Below are 20266 nucleotides of genomic sequence, written 5' to 3' on the forward strand. Positions count from 1 at the left end.
GCAGCACAGTAAGGGCTGTTTGTAACTTTTTAAAAAATGTCTGCAGAATCTATAATTATTTGAAGAAAGGTTGCTTGTTTGGAAAGGACTTTTAAGAGTTAACAACAATTTTAAAGGGATCAATTGTAATTTTCTTGGATAATAAAAAATACTGGTCCACATAACCTGGTGACCTTTGACCTGGAAGCAGAACTAACAGGAAGGAAGAGAAGACAGAAGCCATGCAGCCAGATGCAAAAGAGAGCTACAAATAGAGCAGCTGGTGGATGAAGACCCAGATGCAGACAAAGAGAAAGCAGACAGTGACAGAAATAGGAATATGGAGAATCCGAAGGAGAAGAAGCAAAATTGCTCTCAGGAAGAGGTCAGTTTTTCTGTTTGGCAGAAAAGGAGACAGGAGCTCTTGGAGGCACTGTGCGAGTTGGTTAAAATAAAGGTGTAAAGCCTGGAAAAATTTGTGAATAGCTAGGAGATGCTAAAAAGCTGTTTTTTTCCCCCCAGAAGTGGTCAAATGGTGAATCAGGGTGTTATTGGTTAGTCAGTTAAAAAGGATCTCTGAAAGCTACATCATCAGGACTGTCATGACCCAAGGGAGAGAGGGTTCATACAATTGTGCCTTACTGATGATAATCATACTCATGAAACTTGAAGGTAAAAGTTGTTGGCAGATGAGACTCCTGATGCACCCCGCATGAATTAAGAACAGCATAAACCCTCAACTAGTGACGAAGATGGGACTGTGCAACTACATAATGCCAAACGTGGTGCAGGGGAATGCCTGTGGTTGTGTAAAACATATTGTTGTATTGATTATTTAAATGAAGTTTGCTTCTTTTATCTGATCATTTTGCCTTTGAACTCCTATTTGAGTTAAGATTAAAAACAAATTACTCCGGACGCTGGAAATCTGAAACAAAAACAGAAAATGCTGAAAAAACTCAGCAGGGCTAACAGCATCTGTGGAGAGAAAAAAAAAAGTTAATGTTTCGAGTCCGTGTGACTCTTCTTCAGAGTTAAAGAAGACGCTCTGAAGAAGAGTCATATGGACTCGAAACCTTAACTGTTTTTATCTCTAGGGATGCTGTTAGGCCTGCTGATTTTTTGTTGCATTTTCTGTTTTCGTTCCTGTTTGATTTACGTTGATTCTGATTCATGGAAAAGTTACACAAAGTGAAATCCTGTCAGTAATTGTTTCTTTGGGAGTCGTTTGGTAAATATGGTTATTTTAGTCCCCAACAGTGGCATTCAATTTAGGTGGCAGTTGATGGGATATGTATTGTGTGGGTCTGCTCGGGGTAAGGGAGTGGGGGCAATGAAAGGAGTGAGCAGGCATACCTGGAGCTTGGGATTCTTTATAATGTGGTTGCTTGCCTCACAATACTATTGTACCCTTTTTAAATATATTTTGATATTACATTGGGCTGCATGGTCGTTCTTTTGGACTGTAATACAGCTGCCTGGTTGAGAATGCCAAGCCTCAGCATACTGGGCATGATATGTTACAAGGCGGTGATCCCAAGGTTGTGGATGATCATGAGACCACATGCTGGATTTCATTCGGATAGGGTTGGGAGAGACTTTTGAAGTGATTGGTATGTTTATGCACTGCTTTGTTTAGAATTGTGCAACCGCCTTCTGTCTCGATTGTGTTGTTTTTATTTTTAGAAATGTTTAATGGGATGGGAGCTGTATCGTAGAGATTCCCTTTTCCTGCAATGTGGTTTTTGGATGCAGTTTGATTATGTAACACAATTGGTGACTAAAATAGAAATATCTAATTCAAAAATAGAAAAAAAAACCCAGAAACCCTCGACCAATGACGAAGATGGAAATTGGCCCAACAGATGAGAGATTCAACAGACCTGACAACCACAAGAAATATTGTATTTACATGGAAAGTAATACAATAGGGTGCTGGGAGGATGTAGGGATGGGAAGCAGGTGAAGCAGATCCATCAAGTAAAGCTCTGTCCTTTCCTCAGTATTAGAATAGAGCCTCAGCTTCCTTCTGACACTATTAAATCTCTCCGAGAGAACTGAGAGCTTTCGCTTTTTTAAAACTATATTTCACTCCTGGTCTTCCCCTACATAATTTTTGTTCTCCTTTTTTTTTAACATTTGAAAAATAGGAAATAGAAAATAAACTCTCACAGGCTCTGTTCTCTCTTACTCTGTCTTCAGGGAGACTGTTTTATGCCATCCCAGTTGATGATTGTCCAGGAGTTTTTAAAAAATTTATTCATGAGATGTGGACATCGCTGGCTAGGCCAGCAATAACTCCTAATTGCCCTTGTCCGGAGGGCATTACGTGTCAACCACATTGCTGTGGGTCTGGAGTCACATTTAGGCCAGACCAGGTAAAAGCAGCAGATTTCCTTCCTTAAAGGATATTAGTGAACCGAATGGGTTTTTACAACAATCAACAAATGGTTTCATGGTCATCAGTAGACTTTTAATTCAAGATCATTTTTTAAAATTCAAATTCCACCATCTCCCATGGCAGGATTTGAAACCCAGAGCATTACCCTGAGTCTCTGGATTACTAGTCCAGCAACAATGCCAGAATGCCATTGCCTCCCCTTAAACAATGCTTATAAATAGGCCCTGATTTGTAGTGCGGGGGGTGGGGGCAGGGGCATTATTCTTCATTGAGGCAATCTGAGTCAGCAAATCAAACCAAGTAATGACTGCGAAGTTGCAGGCATAACAAGGATTGAACTCTGACCAACGATATGTTGCTGGCAGCCTTTAATAAATGTCAGGGCTTCATAGCTTGAGGGGGGTTAAGCGTGTTCACGATGTTGACCATTTCCAAAGCTCAAATACGAAGCGGTAATTGAGGCCTCAGTGTATTCAGGCCACCTGTTTAATAGAAGTTATAATTACCTGATCAATCATCAGCCAGTGAAGGAATCTGGAAAGAAAGTTGATTTCTGATAGTACAGCTGACGTCAGCCATTTTCCACATTTGATCTCGAGTGTGAATACCAAGGCAGATGCAAAAGCCAGCTGCCCTGGCACAGCTTCTTCTCTTTATTCCAAAGTAACTGTGAACATCAGCCAGCCTTTTCCTCCTTGTGCCCTAAAGATCCTAGGGATCGATTTAAAAAAAAACATTTTTTTATAATTTTTTGATGTAACTACTTCCATTGGGCAAAGTCAACCTGCCAGCCACCTAGTGGAAGTGGCTGGAGGCTGGAGCCTTTCTCCGGCTCGAGCCGCATGTCAATCCTGGCGTTTTTTTTAAAAACTGTTTGTGCTTTTTGCAGCTGCTCACCGAATGGAGAATTTTTGGAGGCTTCTCCCTGGGGCCCTTTTAGTTTGGGAGGGGCCATGGAAGATCATACACTGGGGGGAGATTACTGTGAGGCCACTGGGCGTGTTAATAACTTTACAAAAATCATTTTAAAATCTCTTTCTGTCTAGGTTTTATTACTTCTTGTCCTTTTTTGAGCTGCCAGGATGGTCCCTTTTTAATGTGCGGAATGTATTCCAGCTATAAGCACTTCATGATCACGTTGCAGTCCCATTGAGTTCATAGGAGCACTGCTTGAATAGCTTCATGCGATTCCCGCCTGTTTCTAGCAGAAGCCTGGGCCCGGCGTTTATTGGCGGCCATTCAGACTTTAAGATTGGGGTGTGCTGGTGGTTAGAGGATATTGAGCCCATTGTCAGGGTCGCTAACCATTCTTATTGTTAAGATGTGTATTGGTGAGAGAATTATCTGCTCAATCTGGCATAGGCGAATGCAGCCATTGTCAATGGAATCGAGTGCTGATTATTTATTTAAGTGGCCATTTTCATCATGTAGGAAGCAATTGATGAGGGGGATGTAAAATATTAGATTCCTATTTGAGACTTTGGTAGACTTTTAATTTGCTTTCAGTAATATGCTTTAGTAGGTTGCTTTCCTGGACTTTCCCTTTTAACTGCTACCAGATGTCTTTAGCACATTGAAACATAGCTACAGTGTAATATTAATATGTGCACCAGCACATCTAGTGGTAGAAAATGTTGTCCTCACCTCTATTATTTTATCAAAAACCTAGACAGAGCTGTCAAGGTCAACTTTTCTTCTCAGAAAAATAGGGTTTGATGTCCTCTGTAATATTTGAAATTCAGAATAATGTGACAATCATTATGTCATTTCCTAATTCTGTTCTTATGTGATAACAGATGTGATTATATTTTATTTCATCATCTTGGCGTTTTAATAACATTCCCGAGGAGTCACAAAATCATCACGTTTTTTACACTCCACAATGCTCTGCTTTCTTCAGTGTATTTACAACATATTTTTGGCTACTTGAATCCCATAAGAATTTTGTTAGTGCAAGCTCTGATGTGTGAACAGTGTACTTGAATCCCCAAAGTAATGGATTTTGTTTTAAGGCACAATACGTTTTATTGCTTAAGTAAATCAGAACGAGATGTTATTCTAAAATGGAGTTTGGACAATGGAGCCAGCCTGAAATCCAGTGGTCAGGCAATAGGTTTTGCCCTTGAATTTTGCCACTTGGGCAATGCAATGACAGAACAGTTTTCCTTGTACACCTTTTTGGTTTTCCTTAGCAATAGAGTCGAGTCAGCACACACATTGGTTTCATGTCACTGTGTGCGTTTTGTTTTAAGTTTGCTTTGCTTGCAGTGTTTTGCATGGGTTGGTATTAGAAGTTGGTTTATTTGAGGGATAAACATTGGCTCGGACATGGGAGAACACTCCCTTGTGCCTCTTCAAACTGGTGCCAGAAGATGGTGCCTTGATTTGAAGTTGCATTCAAAAGACAGCACCTCTGACAAAGCAGCGCTCCCTCAATCATGCACTTTCGATAACTTTCTGACTCTGAGGCAAGAACACTACCTCTCGGTCCAGGCCAACAGTTATACGTAGAGGTGTATGCTAATGTTGACCTTTCATCAGAGTTGGTAATTGTAGTGAGCAATATTGACATTGATATGACAGGCTAAGGTTAGCATGATTTGTAGCTGTTATGTTACTGCCCTTACAGTGTATTTTAGGGGCTACATTTAAATATAACCGAATTGCAGCTCAGGTGACACATTATAAAGGCAAAGTGAGTTCTAATTTTTTATGGCATTTTATATAATAAAAAGAACCTTTTTTTGGGAAAAGTGTTTTATTTTGGGCACAGCATTCCTCTTGGTGTGGTTAACGGACTGTAAATCCCAGCAGTTACTTGTGTTTATTCAGGAACATAAACAAAAATAAGCTGTTGTCAATCCGCCTTGTTAAATGAGACTGTGAAAGGTGATAGTGCTTTACTAATCCCTTTTCACTATTCATTAAGCACATCCATTCCACTGCTAATCCTAACACGTTGCTGACAGCAGAAACTACCTCAACAAACAAGCGCCAGGATTTCTGTCACAGCTCAGCAGAGACAAGCCGGGCATCTGTTTATCAAACTGACGGGTTGAGGTTTGAAATCATGTTGTGCTCAATTTAGCTCTACCTCGCAGAGTCTTGCGCCAGTTTGGCTTAAAGCTCAGTGTTCGTTTTACTGGTGGTGAATCACTTTTAATTTCAGCAGCATTAATTTAGCAAGAAACCTGGAAGGGCTGTTTCTGCTTTAACCTTTTAGCTTCTGAATAGGGAGCTGCTTAGATTTATGGTCATTTAAGACCCATCATCTAAATAGCGCAAATGATAAGATTAAGTATATTGGTTACATTGGTTTTTGGGATGGCGTGTCAGTGATTGTTCATATCAGCTGGAGGATTCATCTTTGGCATGGTGTCCAACACACAAAAAGAATAAAACACACTTTGAAAAAGAATCTAACAGGTGGTGTGCAGACAGTGACCGGCTTGGGGTCATGTAGTTCCACCAAGTGACCTTTAGCCTATGCCGGATGTGATTCTGGTACAATGTGGTTCTTTTTTCCCCTCTGCATTCTCACTTCTGGATTAGAAGGTTGTGGTTTTAAGGTCACAGCAGAACTTGGTCACGCCATTTTGGTTGATAGTCCAGTGCAGTACTGAAGGAGAGCCCACAATGGAGGCGGGTTCACCCTGTTTGATAAAATGTTAAACCAAAATCTGCCTGATCTAATTGTTTAGGTGGATATTAAAATGTCATAGCACTATTCAAAGGACAGGAAGAAGTCCTCCTGGTGTTTAAGGCAATATTCGTCTCACAACCACTCTCATCAGAAAGCAGTTTACTGGGTGTTTAACTGGCTATCGCTTTGCTGTTTCTGTGACATTAGTGCAGAATGGATGCCAGCTAGCTTTGATATGTAGCAACAATTAAAACATTTAATGTATGCTTTTGATGCAATAAAGAGCCACAGCACTCAATGTCAAAAGGAAATAGGGAACTGAAGGTGCATCATGGAGGGAGAGAGTAGGATTGAAAGCCTAGCTAAGACAATGGGCTGTATTTTATGTGCCCCTGCCAGGTGTCTTATTTGCAGGGGGTGGGGGGCATATAGAATAGGGGGGTTGCCCACCCCAAAACCTTCCCACCCACCCCCGAGCTCAATATGGTAGTGGTGGGGTTGGGGTCATGATATGGGCAAGTGCCAAAATCTGCAGCCTGCCTGCCATATTTAAATAGATAATCAAGGTCAATTAGGCTCCTTACCAAGCCAGTTGATCCTGATAATATGCAACCCATGCCGTAATATGTTTGGTGTGGGCAGCCTGAATTTTTAAATCTCTTCAAAGTGTGGGAAGGAAGGGGGCGCTGTCCTTTGCCGATCAAGGGGCGGCCCTCACTAAGATAGAACCCCTCCCTGACCTGCCCAAACTCACCCTGCTCAAGACCCTGGACTTACCTGTTTCCAGGGACACATGGGCCACCTTCTTCCTCCTCCTCTTGCAGTGCCCCTGCACTAACACGCTCTTGGTGCTGCCGGGACCGATGCAGCTCCCAAAGGCAGGCTTCCTCCCTAGTGAGGGGTGTAAGTCCCACTCGGCCCTTGTTTAGCCTGCCTGTCGCACATTATGGCTTCAGGCCGGCGAGCGTGGAGCGGCTCAGCTCAACACCGACTTTGATTCTGACAGGGGCACAAGTCATCCACTCCCCCAAAATATTTAGCGCTAATGGGTGTGGAGAAGGCTTTTGAAGGGGGTTAGGAAAGGAGCTGAAGAGGGTAGTTGATTACCGAAGACCAGAGGGAGGATATCAGACTTCAGGAAGTTTTAGGAATAGGGTGGGACACGGGACTGTCCTACAAAGAGGGAATGGGGAAACTGGGCCTGTATTCTCTCGAGTTTCGATGAATGAGGTGATCTCATTGAAACCTGCAAAATACTTAAAGAGACAAACAGGGAGATGCAGGCAAGATGTTCCTCTGGCTGGGGAGTCTAGAACCAGGGGACACAATTTCAATGTAAGGGGGAAGCCACTTAGGACTGAGGTGAGGAGAATTTTTTTAACTCGGAGTCTTGTGAATCTTTGGAATTCTCGACCCCCCCCGGGGGGCATGGAGGCTCAGTCACTGAGTATGTTTAAAGTAGAAATTGGTATTTAGAAATCTGTCAATGATATAAAGGATAGTATGGGGGAAAAAGCATTGAAGTGGATGATCAGTCATGATCATATTGAATGCTAGAGCAGGTTCGGTGGGCTGAATGGTCTACTCCTGTTCCTATGGTCCTAAGACCATGGAAAGGTTTGAAAATGGGGATAATGTGTTTAGTTTTAGTATATTGGGGAACAGGGTGAGTGAGGATAGGATTGATGGGTGAGTGGGACCGAGTGTAGAACAGAATACTGGCGGCTGCTTTTGGACAAGTGGAGGTTTAAGATCTTGGTCTGCTTCAGTTCACTCAGGAAGCCTGAGTTGCTGTGTTAAGATACACTTTTACATGCATGCTGTAGTTTGGAGCGATGGATAGTGATGGGAGAGGCTCCAACTTTCATTGCATAATATGGAAGACCAGGGCCAGAATCCTAGGTCCCGCAGACAGGTGCGTGCCTGACCCTTCCTTCCAGCTGCGAAATAGCATGAGATGACATTGGGCGAGTGTCCCGATGTCATCGCACACTTGTGCGTATCTCACTCCGGTGAGCACACGCACCGGTCAGAAGCGTGCCCACCGACTATTAAGTGGGCAATTAAGTCCTTTAAGGGGGCAGTTGAAAGCAATTTTTTGTGGCCTGTCCACTTTTATGGTTGGCAGACGAGCCAACTGGCCAAGTGGCTTTTACATTTTTGCTCAAACCTCGATCTAGAGAGGGATGAAATCTCTGTGGGGAAATAATATCAAAAGAAATAACTGGGGCCTGGTTTTTTATGAGGTATGCTTTCAGGTGCTTGATTGTACTTCATGGACATATTCTGCAGCATTTTTGTTGTTTTGTTTATTCTGTGCAGATCTGCAGCCCCCCGAGGTATCTGCCTTCAGGGTGCTCAATGGAAGTGCTCACCAGCACCCACAGTGATGTTGGCACCTGCCCTCTTCCTGCCCCCAGCGACAGTGCTGAGCCTTACTCAGCATGTGTTTCATGCTGGTTGGCCATTAATTGGCCAGCCAGCGTAAAATCGCAGCCAGCGGCCCGTTTCCCGTCTGCTCCCAGACCTGCCAAACGCGCACGCCTGACAAGTGAAAAATGCCTAGGAATCTCTCTTGCTCTTACCACGTGCCACTGGTGTGTGTTTGGAGGGTTTGCAGATTGATACTCAATGTGTTTGAGGTTATGGAGGAGGACATAATTAAGGCTCTTGAACAATAAAGGCTGGAGGTGAGAAAAGCAAAGATAAGGTTTCAGTGGCAGTAGGCCAGTGGTAGAGACAGGGGTGGGCAATGTGGAGCAAGTGGATATAGGCTGCCTTGGCAATGATTGGAAGTTGAGGCTTGAATCTTACACCTGGGTCAAGCAAGATGCCAATATTTGGTACAGTTTGAGTGAGTGACTGGGGAGGAGCAATGAGTGAACGGCGAAAGGAGTAGAATCAGTGGCATGACAGGTGAGTTCATGCTGGGGCCAGAAATGATGGTTTTGGACTTCCTGAGATTAAGTTGTGGCTTTTGCAAGATATGATGTTGTATGGTGCTCTGACCACAGATAGTTTGAAAGTGGTCACTGCACTTCAACCAAATTGGTTCCTGTGAAGCAACTTGAACAGTTTTGTAGAGTTAGGAGACCATGTTGGAGGATGGGGGTTAGGGAGGGTAGTTTGGGGAGGGGGGTGGGATCGGACGTTGGAGGATAGTTTGGGGAGGGGGTGGGATCAGACATTGAATCAGGGAAAATGGTGGCCTGCTTTCTTTAAATTAAGGTTCTGGCTCCAAACTTGGCTCAATATCTGTGAAAAATCTTATCTACTTAGTTCTTTCACCCTAATGCACCCAACAGGGCTCTGGCTGCCACAGGGCAAACCAATCTTGAAACAGGGTCTCAAAGCACCCCTTTTTGCATAGGCAAAGGAATTAACACTTGTTTCAGCCAGACTATAACAATAGTATAACAACAGCCAATGCACCAATCTGCATCTAGAGGAGGCCATGATGCCAAGTTTCATAATTTACTTGTCATATTGTTCTGCTAATAACCCCTTCACTTCATTCACCACTGCTAACCTGTTGGCACTATGAACGTAGATGCCTGTGAACAGCAGCCCCTGAAAGAAAGGGAAAGGAAAACTAATGGAGGAAAGTTAATTGATGCATGTACAAAAAGTTAATTCCGCTTAAACTGTGGCCTATTATTGTTTATTCTTTGAAAAAATAACTAATTTACATAGGTGTAAAACATATTGATATGCAGTGTTCTGCAAAATAGAGATTTTGTCCTCTGTACATTCATTGATCATGATTTACCTCAGCCCTTTTATAAAGCGAAATGGTCTTCCCCTTCACCTTACTATTCTTTGTCCATCGCGCTTTTTTTCTTGTTTTGCATGCCCTATTCTATTTTCTGCCTTTTTTTTAAAAAGTTCTAACAATTAAATTACTCCATAGCTTTTCAACAAATAATTTCTCCTTGAATGAAATGGCTTGGGGATGGATATAAATCAGTTTTTGAGACAGCCATTTTCTTCTCTCTGCACTGGAATCCATTTTGTCTTTATCCGTGTGACTGAATTTCAGGCACGGAAGTAGCTCAATCAGGATGTTACCAAAATGAGAGATGTCACATAGTAGCATCCAACCATAAGAGGAAACCAGGAAGCGGAAAACATTCAGATGCATTTTTTGATTGCCTCATGGGTTATGACTGAGTTAAAATTAACTCCGCTATAAAATAATGGGCTCCTACAGGTTAAGATTGTAAGACCGTGAGAATTGGACAGCGTGCTTTGGGAATTAAGAACCGCTGCTGTGGTACTCTGTGATGAGACAGACTTGTACATATTCTTGCAACATCGCTTCCAGCATTGATTGCCCAAAAGTAGTTGGGATTCTTTGATCTGGTTTTAAACACTGTCTGGCTGATCTATCAATATTTTGGAACATCATCTTAAACCCAACTTGTCTTGCTTCCAATGAACACTGTTTGTTTTAAAAAAGAGAAAAAGGTGTTTTTATTTTTAAATCATCTCCACTCATCAGATTGATTTTGAATTGATGCTACTGTTTCACTTTGGAGATTTCTTATAAAGTATGTCCTTGGCAATGCCACTTCCAACAGAGATACAGATCATACACAAATGAACCCAAGACCCTTTTGGCTTGCTTTAGTGGTAGCTTGAATGCACTCAGACTGGCTCCAGTTGGTCCCAGGCCACAATCAGGCAGTTAGTAGGGGCTATGAAAATAATCATGCTTTTCATTAAGTACAATGGGTCTGTGAATAGACTAATTGTGCGCATGATTTTTCCAGTTTGCTAATTTTACCGGTAAATTTCTCAGCCTGAGGTGAATGGCCATGATTCAAAAATGATGGATTAATCTGCATCCTCTTTTCAACCCTTCCATTTCCCATTTATTATTTACAAGCTTGTTAACCATTTGCAGCCAAGCTATAAAATAAACACCCACACTCCAGATGACCTCAGCTACCCCAACATGCTTAGCATGTGTTGTTTTCGAGAGACGCTTTAAAACCATGCAACAAAAGTTATTAGGGTCAATCACAGCTGTGGGTTCATGTGACAAACGACTGCATGCAGAAGGAACGCAAGACATTTTTGAAAAACAAAAAGGTACTATGTATGCATTTGCTTATCAGATTCCAGATATGTTCTATATTCAAACAACAAAACTATTAGCATGGCGATCATTTCCTCAGTATTATTCCGTTATAGAGCAGGATGTGTTTCAGGTGCTTCAGAAACAGACTCACTGATCCAAGTGGATTAACTCGTTATGCTTTGCATGCCATGTGGATATTTGACAAGAATCGAATGGAACAATGATTGCTTATTCTGGAAGGGAGGGAAAAAGATTAATTCAGCAGAGGATGGGGGCCCGTTCATAGAATTCCATTGGGGACCTGGGCACTTTCTCTGTCATTCTTCCTTCTCTCCCATGGCAACTTCAGCGTGTCCCTTGTGAGGTATTTTTCCAAGCTGTTTACTGACTGTCAGCAGCACTTTTGTTCAGCAATTATGAATCCCTTCTCTGTGTAGTTAGTCAGTTAAATTCCTTTCTTGCTTAAATCGCTCAGTTAGTTATACCCCACTTCACTGTGTAATTAGTCAGTCATAACCCTCTAATGTTCAGTTAGTTAGCAAATTATAAATCTTTCTGTCTAACCAATTATTTTTCCTTGTGTAATGTGTGATTCATTCAGTTATAACTCCTGTCTGCATACAGGCAGTCAGTTGGAACCTTTTCTTCCTAGGTAGTTTGCTATTGATTTAGTTATAATTTCTCTCACTCACTCCAGTCTCGCTCTATAGTCTCACTCTATAGTCTATCTCATTATAACCGTTTCTCATAGTCAACCAGTCAGTTCAATGGAAACTATTTAAATTCACCAGAAGGAAAGGATTCAAATATACATTTTAGTAATGGATTATTACTTTGTGCCAGATCAGATCAGCATGAACTTAAGAAAAAAATCAGCAGTGGAAATGCTGGTCCCTCGCAGTCAAAATTCCTCAGTTTCAAAGGTTTTTGAAATCTGTAGGCACACTGTTTGAAAAGAGGTTGTGATGACAAATGCTCACACATTGCTTGGTAATGCTCAGGCTGCCTCAGCAGTGTGAGAAGAGATATAAATGTGTTTCACAGAATTTGAAGATGTTTTTAAGGGATGTTTTAAATGGTTGGTCAATTGCAAATCAATGTAAATTATATATTTTTTTGAATGCCATTAAAGCATGTGATTTTCACAATCTTTATGCACCCACTTCTAAATAATTTATTTTTACTGCAACTGAGCCGTAACAGAGTCTTACTGATGATTGCAATTAATAACCTAATTCATCCGTGTAATTTCGCCAAGAAGTTGAACACTCTTTTTTGAGAAAGAATAATTCATCCTGAAATCAATGATCTGTTCTGTGGATTGTAAAGAATTCTTTCCAGGAATACCTCTTTGTCTCCTCGAATTGCTTCTGCAGTTTGTATAATAAAGTTATCTTGTTATGTCAACAGAAAAATTAGAATGTTGATGAGGGTAATTAAATTGTTGTGGTGTATGTAGACTTCCAAAAGGCATTTGAGCAAGTGCCACAGCTTGTCAATAAAGTTCAAGCCTAGAAAATGAAGGGGACAGTGGCAACATGGTCACAAATTTGGCTGAATGACAGGAAACAAAGTCGTGGTGAAAGGTTGTTTTTCATTCTGAAGGAAGGTATACCATGAAGTTCCATGGGATCTGCTATTGGATCACTGTATTTATTGATCTATATTAAGGACCTAGACTTGGATGTGCAGGGTGCAATTTCAACACTTGCAGATGACACTTAACTTGAAAGTGTTGCAAATTGTGAGGAGGATAGTGATAAATTTCATCTGACATGTGTCCTCCTATTCAGCCAGCTTGTCCTCCTGAAATCTGAGACAGAGAAATGCGAAGTGATACATTTTGGTAGGAAGAATGAGGAGATGCTATATGAGATAACAGATACAATTCTAATAGGCATTGCAGGAACTGAAGTGACCTGGAGATATATGTGCACGAATCATTGAAGGTGATGGGGCAGGTTGAGGAAGTGGTTAAAAGGGCAAGGAAGTTATGGTGAATCGTTATAAAACACTAGTTTGGCCTCAATTGTGATATTGTACCCAATTCTGGGCATTGCACTTCATGAAGGATGTGAAGGCATTAGAAAGGGTGCAGAAAAGATTGATGAAAATAGTTCCAGTGATAAGGGACCATTTACGTGGATAGATTGGAAAAGCTGGGATTCTTCTCCTTCGAGAAGAGAAAATTGAGAGGAGATTTGATAGTGGTGCTAAAAGTCATGAGCATGAGGGATGTGGACAGAATAGTTAGGGAGAATCTGGTCCTATTAGCAGAAGAGTTGAGAACCAGGGACATTGATTTAAGGTAAATAGTTAGACGATATGAGGAAAAACATTTTTAATACATCTTGTGGTTAGGATCCAGAATGCACTGCCTGAGAATGTGGTGGAGGCAGAGTCGATCATGGCTTACACAAGGGAATTGGAGAATTATCTGAAGAGAGAATTTTTACGGAGCTCCGGGGAAGAACCAGGAATTAAGACCAGCTCAGTTCATCTTGTAGAAGAAGCACCAGCGGAAACACAATGGGCCAAATAGCCACCTTCTATGCTGTAACTATTCTATTAATCTTTCCTCAATTTCTCTTTTTGGCCTCTGCAGTTGAGTCGGGTTTGTTGGACTTCTGCATTTCTCAGGAGTGGGACAACTTCATTAATTCTTCCTCCCTCTTGTGTTGGATTGAGTGCTCTTGTACTACAAACTGGATAACTTTCAGTCTGGTCAAGAATTTGTGTAACTCATCCTTTGAGACTATTTTAATGAATGACAGCGAAGATTGAGAATTGAACTCTGCCATAACCAAACGGTGAGCTGTCATAACTGCGTGTTTTTAAACTAGTAGTTCATTCTTCATCAAAATGTGTTCCCTCCTTTTCAATTAGCCCCATTTTTCTTTTAAACTTCCAGCTATTTGGTAACTTTATGTTATGACCTTGCAACAAAGACTATTCCTGAAACAGCATTAGTATCAAAATCTTATCAACCCACAGAGTAAGAATTTGTGACGTGGATGATCAAAAAGAAACACAATGGAGAAGAATGGATGATAGTGCTGAGAGATAAATGGCTGTGCAATTTTTTTTTTGGATTGACATTTGTTTGTTCCTTAATTTGGTTAAAACCTGCTTTACTGTCATCTATACTTCTTTTGCCATAGCATGCCGTGCTCCAATCCCTGAAAGTCTGATTCCATCCAGACTACAAAGGTCATTTGCAAAGAGTACTTTTCCTATTATAGCAATAGAAGACCCAAACTAAAGTGATCTATTGGCTAGGATTGGTGAAAGGGTCTAGGTTGGGAACAAAATTGTCTAAAATCTTGTTTTCTCACTGAAACTGGTGGAAGACCAAGGTAGACTGTCATTTCTAAGATCCACAAAGTAAGTGGAAAAAATATCTTTGGCTAAAAGAAAATTGAGGAAGAAATCACCAAAAAGATCCTCGTCTGTGTCATGAATCATTCCTTAAGTTTACAAACTATGTAAACTTATGGGGATTGGTATCAAAGTGGTAATGTTATTGGGGTAGTATTCCAGAGGTCCTGGATGAATGCTCCAGGGACATAAGTTCACATTCCATCATGGCAACTAGGGGAATTTACTCTTAATTAATTAAATCTGGTGTATAAAAAAAAAAGCTAGATTCATTAATAGTGATTGTGAAACTACTGGATTGTCAGGAAAATTCCATCTGATTCACGATTGCCCTTCAGGGAGTGAATCTGGCCTATGTGTCACTCCAGACTCCCTGCTACGTGGTTGACTCTTAACTGCCCTCTGGAATGGCCACTCAGTTGGAGGCAGTTCATGAAACCACTTTTTAATGACTACATATGACTTTAGCATACCACTGCTCGTGAAGCCATCTGGAAAGGCAAACTTAGAATATTTTAGCCCACCTCTGGAAAGGGAAGAATAGATTGCTTGAATCCATCACTTCAGTAAAACTATCTCAATCCAGTAAAACCTTTGATCAAAAAGCTCTTGAAGTTATAAAATTATAGCTATAAGTATCTCTACTTTGCCACATCTTTGAAAGAAAGATAGTCAACCATAGGTTTTCCTTATCACTTTTAAGTCTTTGGACTTGAACTGAACCATGTTTCACCATAATCTAAGTTGACACATTATTCCAGGAGTGCTACATTGTCGGAGGTGTTGTCTTCCAAAAAAGACATTAAACCAAAGCCACTTCTGCCCATGGTGAATATAAAAACATTCCATGGAAATATTAAGACAGAGCAGAGACCTCCCAATATCCTGATCAATATTTACACATTTGGCCCTCGAATGCTACCACTAAAATAGATTAACTCTTATTCTGTTGTCATTTATGTGTCCTTATTGTGTGCAACTGACTGCTGTATTTTCCTATATAACAACAGTGAGTATGCTTCAAACATAATTGATTGGTTCTGAAGCACTTTGGGATGTACTGAGGACAGTTTTCCACTTTCACCGCCAATATTTCTCACTGGTTAACTTGAAGCCCCAGAGGGTGACCAATGTTTTATTTTCTTCTAAGATGGAAGGCCTCACTAGTATTTCTGCCCTTGCCAAGAACTGACAGAACCACTCATGGTGACACAAAATGTTTTAGATGGTCTTTCTTGGGAGTCAGACTTGCTACTAGCAGGAAATAAAATGTTTTGAACCTTGTGGTGCTGAACTTATAATGAGTTATGGGGATATGAATTTTCTCAGACAAAATGAAGGTACTTTTCCCTTTCTGTGTGGAATTTTCATTGAAGCAATCTGAATAGCCACATCCTAGATGTTGGCTGATTTGTTTTGTTTATGAAGTTTGATGCTATATCTTTTTTGATAATCTGTTTCCTTTAGGACTGAACGCTTCAGGCAGTACTTCACAACTGAGAGGGCAGTGCTCTGTGTATGGCTTAAGCATCTTGATGTCAATTAAATGAGTTAAGAGGGTTCTCTTTCCAGCTAAATGGTGGCAGATTTGACTCTCAAGCAAAACCGTCACTTGAAATACTTTGTCTAACTTATGAATGGTTCTAAAAACAAAAAAACTGCGGATGCTGGAAATCCCAAACAAAAACAGAATTACCTGGAAAAACTCAGCAGGTCTGGCAGCATTGGCGGAGAAGAAAAGAGTTGACGTTTCGAGTCTTCATGACCCTTCGACAGAACTTGAGTTCGAGTCCAAGAAAGAGTTGAAATATAAGCTGGTTTAAGGTGTGTGTGTGAGGGGCGGAGAGATAGAGAGAGAGAGAGGTGGAGGGGGGGTGTGGTTGTAGGGACAAACAAGCTGTGATAGAAGCAGATCATCAAAAGATGTCAACGACAATAGTACAATAGAACACATAGGTGTTAAAGTTAAAGTTGGTGATATTATCTAAACGAATGTGCTAATTAAGAATGGATGGTAGGGCACTCAAGGTATAGCTCTAGTGGGTTTTTTTAAATAATGGAAATAGGTGGGAAAAGGAAAATCTTTATAATTTATTGGAAAAAAAAGGAAGGGGGAAACAGAAAGGGGGTGGGGATGGGGGAGGGAGCTCACGACCTAAAGTTGTTGAATTCAATATTCAGTCCAGAAGGCTGTAAAGTCCCTAGTCGGAAGATGACCTCATCTTTCGACTAGGGACTTTACAGCCTTCCGGACTGAATAATGAATTCAACAACTTTAGGTCGTGAGCTCCCTCCCCCATCCCCACCCCCTTTCTGTTTCCCCCTTCCTTTTTTTTCCAATAAATTATAAAGATTTTCCTTTTCCCACCTATTTCCATTATTTAAAAAAAACCCACTAGAGCTATACCTTGAGTGCCCTACCATCCATTCTTAATTAGCACATTCGTTTAGATAATATCACCAACTTTAACTTTAACACCTATGTGTTCTATTGTACTATTGTCGTTGACATCTTTTGATGATCTGCTTCTACCACAGCTTGTTTGTCCCTACAACCACACCACCCCCCTCCACCTCTCTCTCCCTCTATCTCTCCGCCCCCCCACACACACACACCTTAAACCAGCTTATATTTCAACTCTTTCTTGGACTCGAACTCAAGTTCTGTCGAAGGGTCATGAGGACTCGAAACGTCAACTCTTTTCTTCTCCGTCGATGCTGCCAGACCTGCTGAGTTTTTCCAGGTAATTCTGTTTTTGTTATGAATGGTTCTGTCAGTTCCTGGCAAGACCAGAAGCACTAGTGAGATGTTCTATCTTAGGAGAAAAGGGGGAAAGAAACATCGGTCACACTTCTGCGTCTCATGTTAATTGATGCAAGAAATACTGGCACAAATTGATTGTGGAAAACTCCCCAGGTTGCCCCCAAAGCGCTCCATGACCAATCAATTTAGTTTTAAAGCAAACTCGCTGCCGTTACATAGGTAACAGATCAGCAAAGTGGTGCACAGCAAGCTCCCAAAAATAACAATATTGATTAGGTGACCAGTTAAGTTGTTTTAGTTGAGGGGTAACTGCTGAGTAGGGCACCGGGAGAACTCCCCTTTACCAGGCAGAATGGGCCTCAACTTAGCATCTCATTCAAAAGGCAGTATTCCCTCAATACCGCACTGATGTATCCACCTAGATTGTGGTAAAGCATCTTTCAGTCATGGTTTTGTGTTCTGTAGACCAGTTTATTACAAAATAACTCTGCCTAAATCTAAATTTAGGAACATTACTTAAATGATGAAAGACATCATAAGTTTAGGTATGAAAGCTACCTAAAAAAAGATCATTACAACAATGCCTTTCTGATTGGGTGCATTCAACTGAATGGGATTTAAGAGATGTACAGTAAAACATTCCATTCTATAAAACACTATTACATTCCTTCTAAAATGTGGATAAATAATGTGGCCACAGGGTGAAAGTTAGATCCTTATTCACCCTTTTGCAGGAATATTGTTTTTGGACACATTTCATAATAACTCAGAACATTCAAGGTTAATTTAATAAATCTATGTAGTGCCCATTAACTGAATACAGCTAGTAGGTAACAGGCTTGACCTGTGACTGGTCGTTTAAGGTCAGCATCAAAAATGGCTACTCTTGTTTCACTTATTCCCTTGGCACAAGGGTGGTCCTGTCTGTCTGCAAGTGAAATAATTGTAGAATGGCTTCCCCAATTCCAACCAAATCCACCTCTTACATTCTCATTCAAGAATATACTTCTTTCATAGCTGGGTTTGGTCAGGTGAAGCTCGAGCTGGAGAGTGGCCTGTCTTATTCTTGTTGCAACAAAAATGAACCGTGGAAGCAAGAAAAATCAACAAGGATTTTGCAGAACCTTATCCAGAAGCAGAGACGCTCTGGGGAGGATGAGCTCTCTCCCTAAATGGGTTAAAAGAAGGAATTTTGAATCTACAAGGATTTGATCACTTGAACTTTGGTTTTAAAATCAGGAATTTTAAATGGAAAATTAGCATCTCACCAGTGATGTGGATTTGTATGGGATAGTTAGTACCCGGGATATGACTAAGATGTGCATTGTGAAACGAGATGGCTTGATTGGAAAGCACACCAACTTGTGACTCAGGATGACAGTAAAATTATCCCTCTGAGAGAATTTGAAACTTTTATCATTTGCATTGCTTCAGTCGAGCTTGCTTGCTTACTTAAAAACAGAAGTATTAAAAGCTGAAAACCTTTTTTAATTATGCGAGGCCCAGAGGTGTAGACTGACAATATTTGGCACTTCTCCACCCCTAGCCAGAGTCCACAATGAGGCATTCGAATCTGCTGTGCAAGACTTTCCGCTGGTGTTGTGGTGACCTTTCCAATGCCAGAGCTGGTGAGTTCCTGTATTCCCTCAGCCAAAAGTTTGCGCAGAGCACCTCGGCATTCTGTCAAGGCATGCACGGAACATTTAGTACTTGGCCTCAACTCAGCACCCCAGTTTCCACTGACGTTTTCTGTTCTTCTGTTTTGAGTCCAATTTTCTATTTAAAGGAGCAGAATTAGTCAACAATTGGAAAAAGACATTCCCTTCATTACGTCACTCACACGTTTTTATCCTTTCTCTAAGTTGCCACTAGATTTGGGGCTAATTCTTCTCCCTCTAATCGGCGCCTTCTGTGATCCCTTTTTTTTTAAAGACACCTACCAACAATTGTGAACTAGAGATGCCACGACTAATGGAGTAACCTGTGAGGTCATTCTCGGTTAAATGAAGCAGCAGAACATCAAACTCTTGCATTTGTACTATGCCTTATCACATCTTGTCCAAAAATATCCGAAGTGTAATAATTGTGATATGTAGCAAAACGTGGTGCCATTTTCAGATGTCTAAGGAACATCAACAACCAGTAACCTAAAATTCTGTTTTTCTTTTGGTAGCAAATGATTTAGGGAGGGATGGTGGCCAGGAAACAGAGAGAATACCCTGCTCTTTAAAAAGTGCAATGGGATTATTAGCATCCATCTCAACAAATGAAAAGGAGCATATCTCTGTGAAAATTAAATTTTTCCTCAGTATTAAGTGGCTGTATCAAGCTGAATGATGAGCTCATGCTGAAATGTGGCTTCAGCCTAGAGATAAGACTGCTACAAACTCAGGTAATATGACACGTGGCACAGTGATCCATTTAACAGTAGAATGTGATTAATGCTAATCAAAATCTGAAAGTCCTTACCAACAATTCATTATTTTAGTTCGAAAAAGTGTTTTGGAGCTGAGAAATAAGTAACACAGTAGGTTTTAATAAAACTGAGATCAAGCCACAGTGAAAATTTTTACCCCTACTGCACTTTCCAGTCCCAAACTTAACCTGGAGTGCGAATGGGGCAGGGGGCAGGTGACATTGGTGGGGGTGGATAGTGAGAGTACCAAACTCTCCTGAACTTGACAGTGAAAGCCTGAACAAGGTTAACTCTTTCAATTTTGGTTACAATGCTGCTTCTATTTTTTTCATTGCACCCATTCTAAATGACATCTAAATGCAGAGATGGACACATGGCTCTTTTTTATATCTTTTGAAGTCTGTTCGAAAAGAACTTCATTGTGAATTGATGACTGAAAATTGGTATCTCTCTACAACATTTTGGACGATTCCATCACAATCACGTGTACCTTTTGTTAATTTTAGGAATTGGAAATTCAGACAGAGCTAAACCTCAATGGGCTGAATGGCCTCCTTCCACACAGTAATGACACTATGGGCAGAATTTTAGCAGCCTTGGGT

At 41.0% G+C, this 20266-nt stretch overlaps 1 long non-coding RNA gene across 1 annotated transcript in view; it reads left to right on the forward strand.

Moving 5' to 3' along the window:
• The first annotated feature begins 213 nt into the window (after positions 1 to 213).
• The window catches only part of LOC121293898, a 42792-nt gene continuing 22739 nt past the window's right edge, over positions 214 to 20266 (forward strand). Inside the window, exon 1 of the long non-coding RNA XR_005946637.1 lies at positions 214 to 364. This is a non-coding gene — a long non-coding RNA (uncharacterized LOC121293898). The remainder of the gene's footprint in view (positions 365 to 20266) is intronic.

Source organism: Carcharodon carcharias, chromosome 22, assembly GCF_017639515.1.
Source record: "Carcharodon carcharias isolate sCarCar2 chromosome 22, sCarCar2.pri, whole genome shotgun sequence".
NCBI classification, from domain to species: domain Eukaryota; kingdom Metazoa; phylum Chordata; class Chondrichthyes; order Lamniformes; family Lamnidae; genus Carcharodon; species Carcharodon carcharias.